The following is a 7826-nucleotide window of genomic DNA, read 5'->3' as shown; positions in this document are numbered from 1 at the left end:
ATACAAGTTTTAGTGTTATGCTCGTTTGTCCTGATATGACGTCTCAATGATCATTACATCTTTTGTTGCGGTACCGATACCAGTGATGCGTGGTATCAGTCTGTCGACATGTCTGCGCAGGTTTGGATATGGGAGCTATTAATACAACACAACCCTCATAGCAGGAGCAACTACTGCATGTGTCACGTAACGTCTCAAATTTTTAGTTCTCGTAACATTGGTCTAATCCTCGCACTTGCACTACGGTATAATATTGCGGTACAACTTAAGCGCTGTTGTTACGACTAAGCAAGGTTGATTTAGTGCAATTTCGACTGTATCTCTCGCTAGTACAATTGCTCTTGTGGTGCTTCCCAAATCAAGGCGTTATCTGTTTGCACTAAAACAACACGCGAGCGATGATGAATAACCCTTTCCCAATTTATGTTATTTAATAATTAGTTAATTAATTAAACACTAATATGCAAATTTATTTGGTACAGTACCAACATCTCTGCGTCGACTGCACGTACAGTACGCAATGGCTATAGTATTTGTACACACAGTGACACCGCAGACATGTGTAACGGCGCCTTATCTAACTGCCATTAGCTCATAATAACATCCTACATCACAGTACATGTACCAGTGCCGACCAGATCGATGAGGTGGGTCAAGCATCTGTATGTACCGTTGACACATGCCTTCACTATTGATAATCGCTAATCTAGTTTACATACGGCAACCATACAATAATACCCACCTCGGTTTATTTATGTGGAAATCAAGTTTGGATTAACGATTCCTTGCACACTTGTTGACGTTCAGGTAGAGAATCAGCGCTAACTTTATTGTGTTGAGATGACATGGGGATTATATAGTTAGTTAGGTAGCGTTGGTTTTGATGTGCTAGTCTCGTTTGCAAGCGCTCACTACAAACTGACGGTCGACCCTGAGATGTACAAATACATGTTCACAAGGTATGAGCAGCAGCTGATATCGGCTTGCACAGTATGTTGCACATATTCACAAAGACTAAAGAGCTGCAGCCAATAGGACTGTGCGTTTTGGGTGCTTTCGAGAGTATTGAGGCTTCCCAGTTTTGTTAGCAAATTGCCAGAAGGCTATGAATAACAATTGTCTGGGTATATGCACCAACAATCACTTATATAACAACCATTTGCATAATTTTACTGTCAGTTTAGAAGACAGAGAATTGAAAATTAAAAGTATGATGATATAAACATCATATATATTATCATCCATTTTATTTATGATGATGTGGCTGTTGTGTTTTAGTTAATTACTTAGACTTGATTTGTAAACTGAATCACTATTAGACCGTTTGAAGCTTCAAGATCATCTTGTACGTTTGTGTAATCAGATAATGCCAATTGATCAAATAGCATTGAGGTTGGCACTACAGCTCGCTGTTTAAATAAAATTTCAATTTTACTGTAGTTTCCATTGTCACACAACTTACGTCTGGCCCTTCAGATTTTGAAAGCCTAGTGTCGTCATCATAATAATTGATCAATGTACATGTATAGAAGGCCATATAGACAGCTCTGCTGTGTAGTACAGCCTCAACATCCAAACTTGCTCGGACTACAGTACCAGTATTGTTATTGGTTACGGTGACCGGTATCAGTATTGGCTAAGGTCAGCGGTACATAGTATCGGCTAGCGTTACCGTTACTGGTATTAGCTAGGGTTACGGGTATCGGTATCAGGTAGGGTTACCGGTACCGGTATCAGCTAAGGTCACCGGTATCGGTATCGGCTAGAGTCACCCCTATCGGTACCGGCTAGGGTCACCGGTATTGGTAACAGCTAGGGTCACCGGTATCGGTATCAGCTAGGATTACCGGTATCGGTATCAGCTACGGTCAACGGAAGCGGCTAGGGTTACTGGTATCGGTATATAAGACAAAAAATACTGCGTAGACTAAGTCATAGTCTTACGTAGCTAGACCAAATGCGCGTAGGTGGCCTAAAGCCGCGACGCGTGTGTACATGGTGTGGGTAGGACCAAAGTCCGACGGACCAAATCTGTCAGCACGCAAAATTTGCTAAAGTTTAGTACACCTGTAATCTACATGTGTGGTCTATGGTGTGCAAATATGCAGTCTACAGAGTTGACTCCCTCACCTCGACTATATTCCCAGCTTGAACTACGTAGAAGGTCATCACTCCGGATCCGCCACTTGTAAATCTCAGACTACAAGCCTACACGACACCCGTCACCAACACTCCATAGACTTACCTTTTCAACATGCTTCAGTTGTCTGCAAGTGCTGGATATGCTACAAACACCAAACAATGGTCATAGCATCCACTGTGATACGTTTATTGGATTAGACTAACGCTAATCTGATTTTGAAGTTATGGGACACTTGATGACGTTCGGGGTGACAGTTGATGACGTTGGGGTGACAGTTGATGACGTTGGGGTGACACTTAGTGAGCATTTAGAAGGAGATATGGCAGGAAGTAGGCGGGATGATCCCAGACTCTCTCGCGCCTGGAATTGTCATACGGGCACCGAACAAGACTAGCGTGAGAGAGTCTGGGGACGAGGCTAGACGGACCGACCACGGCACCGTCAGTGAAACGGCGACGTCGACGTATTATTTCTACAACATAAACTCTATAAAATTGCAAAATATTTTACCTCGTTTAGTTAAGTTTACACTGACAAATACCATATCTTTTAAAGGGGCACAGTCCAGATGTTGCGCGAGAAGAACGCCTCGGAATCCATCTTAAATGTTGCATACATTTTTCAAGTTCATCGAAATAAGCAACCTTTAAAAGGCAAAGCTTAAATATTATAATAAGGTAGTACATTTTCTGTATTCTCACAAAAAAACGAAGATGCGAACGCTTTGCAGTTCACAGTTTGAGTAGCCGTAGCAAATACAACATTATCTTTGTAGACTCTGCAAAAGGCAGAACGCTTCAGATATAGCAGTTAGAGGTTAAAAAGCTGAATTTATCTTTTTTCGCATTCGTATATGCATGTGTGAGCTTTGGATCAATCCTGCACGTGACCGGAAGTATAACGTCTATTGTAATGTCGACGACATCCGCAAGAAGCCAGCGTAGTGCAGGGAAGCACGGAGGTGCAAGACGAGGGGCTGGTCGTCGGAAAATACAACTAGACGCAGAATACAAAATAGTAAGATGGAACGATCTACTTACGACAGACTCCTCGCTTTGAGAGATCGCCTACGCTTGCCCAGTTTCAACTCTCTTGCCGAATTTCTTTTGAGGCGCGTACTCAACTGCAGGTTAGCTTGCTTGGTACTTCTGTATCAATTCACGAATAACAGTCAAAGCTTACGCTTTTCAGCTGTCAGCCATTGTCCACTGCTTTACAGCAGCCTACTGTGATTGGTAAGTCCAGCCACAGCACTTCGATCGACGCACTATTCTCAACACCGATATGACTCTATTCTTCAATCTAGGTGACGATTCAGCAACATTGGAGACTGTCGCTTCGGAGGTTCCCATTCTAGAGAACGTACAGACCAGTCTAGATCTGACTGTTCGATAGCTGCAGGTAGGCTAGCTAGTAGATTACTGAGAATAGAGAAGATATATAAACATACACGTCTACTGTCTTGTACAGATCTTCGTGATTTAGACACATCTGTCAAACACGCAGCAGAAATGATTTCTACTCCTGTACGGTCAGGCATACTCGGTTCAAGAAGACCTTCGTTTCCATCTACACTTAGTCCAGTAAACTCTGAAAAGTACGACAGTTGAATTTGCACGTCTATTTGTGCATGTAGCTGTAGATATAGTATACATAGTGTAATCTTATGACTGTTGTCCACTGATGCAGCTCTCCATGTCCCTCTGTGAATTGGTCATCAGGTTCTGAAACAGATGATGAGAGTACTGAAGATCAAGAACCTAGAAGAACGGCTGAGTAAATATAAGATCCTGTACCCTTACAGGACAGTTGTGACTTCAAATGTTTTTATCAGCTTGAAGACTTTACTGACTACACTAGATGAATCTGACCAGTCATCTGAAGATGAATACCAATATGAAAGGTAATCTAATTACGTGCATGGTCATCAATGATCACTATCCAACGTACATGCAGTTACAGATGTTATAAATTATGTATTCATAGTGACACTGACTGTACTTCATCTGATGATGTTGATGAGCTTGATGCCAGTTATCTGGATGACATAATCTTGTCCCCAAGCACTCACCATGCTTCATCACATGACATTGTCGATGTCATAACCTCACCTGTTGGAAGCGAGAAAGTTCTGGATGATCAGTTGACTGTAGAGGACATGATTATCCCAACGGTAAGAGTGTTTGTTAGAGAGGATGCATGTAAATTGCTTATAGTGTCATTCTGATATAATAATGAGAATAAAGGACGTTGCCTTTCTTCAATAAAGAGCATACAAAACAACCACTTGGGGTCACACCCCTTGCATCTTGTAATCTTAGAGTTTATTACTACTGACCACTAGATTTGCTTCGTTTCAGGTACAGTTTGGAATTAGTGACAAAGATTCAGGTGGACAGATGCCTACCTCAAGTCCATCTTCTGGAGCTATTCCTGTTATACGTGTCTCAGTGCAGCCAATAGCAATAACACCTATCACTATCTTTGAAAATGATCTTGAGAATAGGCTGAAGTTACCCATGGTTGTGTGTGATATGAAGATTGCACATTGCAGTTGCTTGGAAAAACGTGCAGATATCCCTTCTGTTGGGAAGAGATATCGGTGCAGAAGAAGCATATTGGCAGCACATTGACATTGCAATGGCACTGCAAGAAGTTCCACCAAGGCTCATGGAGTAGTTCTGCACGATGCAAATCTCAAAATGGATACCCATTCTTCATAAATAATCTTTTGTTTGCTGCTTCAGTGTTTCTGCCTGGAAACAACTTCTCAAGAATTAGTCTCTTGTGTCAGTTCTTTAGATTGAATTCTATATCACAGTCAACTTTCGATCGCATTCAGCGCCTATATATATATATATATATATATATATATATATATATATATATATATATGTCTGTCTGTTGTGGAACATTGGGAAACATCCAGAAATGCAATCCTCGCCGATATTGGAGATCGACCAGTAGTTCTTGCTGGTGATGGGCGCTGTGACTCACCAGGGTTCAGTGCAAAATATTGTGTGTACTCTCTTCTGGATATTGCCACACGAAAAGTTGTAGACGTTCAATTTGTTGACAAGAGAGAGAGACTGAACTGAAAAAATCACTTAGGATGGAGAAACTTGGACTGCAGAGAGCTTTGACATCTATACAAAAGAAAATCAAAGTCCTAGAATTAGTCACAGATGCATCTATTTCTATTTCTGCAATGCTGGGTAAGGACATAACATGATGTAAATTTGTGGACATTTGGGAATTTAAACCTCTCCCTGACAGAAAGAGATGAAACTTAGACACTTAGTGCATTCTTTGGATGTTTGGCATAAAGCCGAAAAATTATCAAAGGTACTACCTGAGGTATGCAACAAATTATTTAGTATTAGTACTGAAACACTCATGATTGTTGAACAGGCATCAAAGAAACGAGAACTGGCTGAACTCGGACCCTGGAAAAGATCCATAGTAAACCATTTTTGGTGGATTGCCAACAAGCAAAAGGAGATGTAGAGCGGCTAAAGGTATGAAAGATTTACATACAATCATACATATGTACACTGTATACATTCCAAGGCAGAGCTGTCTTACACACACACACACACACACACACACACACACACACACACACACACACACACACACACACACACACACACACACACACACCACACACCACACCACACCACACCACACCACACCACACTACACCACACCACACTATATGTGCAGTACAAGTATCTATCATCTGTGCAGACAATTTGGATTGGAGTCTTGCACCATGTAATTGGTGAACATGAGTGGGCAACGGGTAGATGTAGTCATAGTGAGCTGGCAAATGATGACTGGCTACAGAGTGGAAAGCGTGCACTACATGTCAGTTCACCATCAATGAAATTCTTGAGAAAGATTGTGCTTGATCCTAAGTGGCTTAGGTCAATGACCCATTATGTACGATGTCGGTTAGGCTGATGTGAATGCTTTGTATTTTCTATAAAATTTGTTACATTTACGTTTACGACTGCAGCCAAACACATGCGCTTGAAAACTATCACAATTTAATCCTTAAATATGCTTCCAAAAGAATAGCATTTGGGTGAGTCACTTCACATCCAGTCCCCGTATGATTAAAACTACCTACGTATCTTAGGTATGAAGCCTTCAAGGCCTGTTGTTTGCTAGCGGCCATGGATCATAATGAGCACACAACTCTGGAACAGGCTATAGCAAAAACAACAAGACAACCAAGATTTCACCGGAAGTTTAATAAAAATTTCCAGCAGTGGACTGTAAGGAAGGTGAAGGAAAGAAAACAGTACAATCACGTAACTGGGATAATACATACGATCGCAAAAAAGCGAATGGAAGAGAAAGAGTCAACTCATCGTCACACAATGTTTTTACAGCAAAACCCCCAACACATTGCTCAAACTACTGCTCCAGTTAGTCCACCATCAACTGCTGATCTGGCAGAAAGGCAGTGTAGTAGGATAGGTACAGTTTAGGTTACCTCACCATTCTTGTGCTACCACAATGACTGCCATTGTGTTTGTTAATACTGCTGTTGTGTTGTATTGTTGCATCACTGATATAAATGTATAGGTTTACAGCATCTCACCAGGCCATAGTTGCATAGGCTCAAGCAATACAGTGAATACAACCAGACTCTGACACATCTGGTCACACAGGATGATGCAACACATCTGTGTCCTCTGCCCAAGCGAGCATGCTGACATACTTCATAATGTTACAGTACCTGCATGTGTTATCAACAAACAAACACAATAGAGATACTTCAATGTCTTCCTGCAGGTGAAAGTCACTAGCTGATTTTCTAGCCTGTTCTTCACTGATATATAGACGAGAGTACATACACACTATGGATGGTAGAAAGGCGGTAGAAAGGTGGGCAGGTAGGACAGCAACTGACCCACAAAAGGTATGCTCAGGATCCAGTCACCTGTTGAAACTTTCTCTGGCACTTTCGCAGCAGACGTATTAAAACAATAAACTACAGGAAGATATGACTGCCACAAGTACCAAGAGTCTGTATTCTTGTGTTTTGCTTGGTGTTGTCTTGTTTTGCAGTCTATGATGGGTGCCAGCTGTCAACAAGAAATATGTAGAGCGTTTAAAGGCAAATCATGAATGCAAACTCAAAATTGATGGCAGACTAGCACAGTATAGTGCTGTATATAAACGTCTTATCCAGACATGAAGGACCAGTAAGTAGTACTTCACTAGTGATGGATGGCAGACGGATAAGGAAAGGGTCGTTGTTGTGTACCAGCTAGTGAATATCTATAGGGTAAGTATTCAAACCAGTCAGAATTATTACATACTTGTGTTTCTTTCAGTTAGTGCCAAGCCAACAACAAGTTGCCTAGGGTCAATTGACATGAGAATTGCAGTTATTTGCTGTAGCTGAATTATACTGACAATGACATAAAATTTCACAGTTTGCATGCATCTAACTTATAAGAATACACAACTACTACTAAACTAAACAATCTGAGCACTGCCTGAATATCTACTCACTCCTGTACCCCATGTACCTTCCATCTGGGGAGAGAAACCAATGTCGTATACAGCGTACCACACATGAAGGCGCGATGCACCTATTTCCTCTACCCAAATAGCCGTACTGACTTAGTATGTACTGCCTATATGCAGCTTTGCGATATCCACT

The 7826-nt window shown here is 41.4% G+C and overlaps 1 long non-coding RNA gene across 1 annotated transcript; it reads left to right on the top strand.

The window, feature by feature from the left end:
• The first annotated feature begins 5067 nt into the window (after positions 1–5067).
• On the top strand, positions 5068–7637 carry LOC134182355 (uncharacterized). The gene is made up of 4 exons (XR_009970318.1): positions 5068–5358; positions 5420–5500; positions 5555–5661; positions 6998–7637. It is a non-coding gene; the product is annotated as an uncharacterized LOC134182355 (long non-coding RNA).
• Positions 7638–7826: the final 189 nt, after the last annotated feature.

Source organism: Corticium candelabrum, chromosome 7 (genome assembly GCF_963422355.1).
Source record: "Corticium candelabrum chromosome 7, ooCorCand1.1, whole genome shotgun sequence".
Lineage (NCBI taxonomy): Eukaryota > Metazoa > Porifera > Homoscleromorpha > Homosclerophorida > Plakinidae > Corticium > Corticium candelabrum.
The sequence above is the reverse complement of the archived record's forward strand: the minus strand, read 5'-3'. Positions and strand labels throughout refer to the sequence as shown.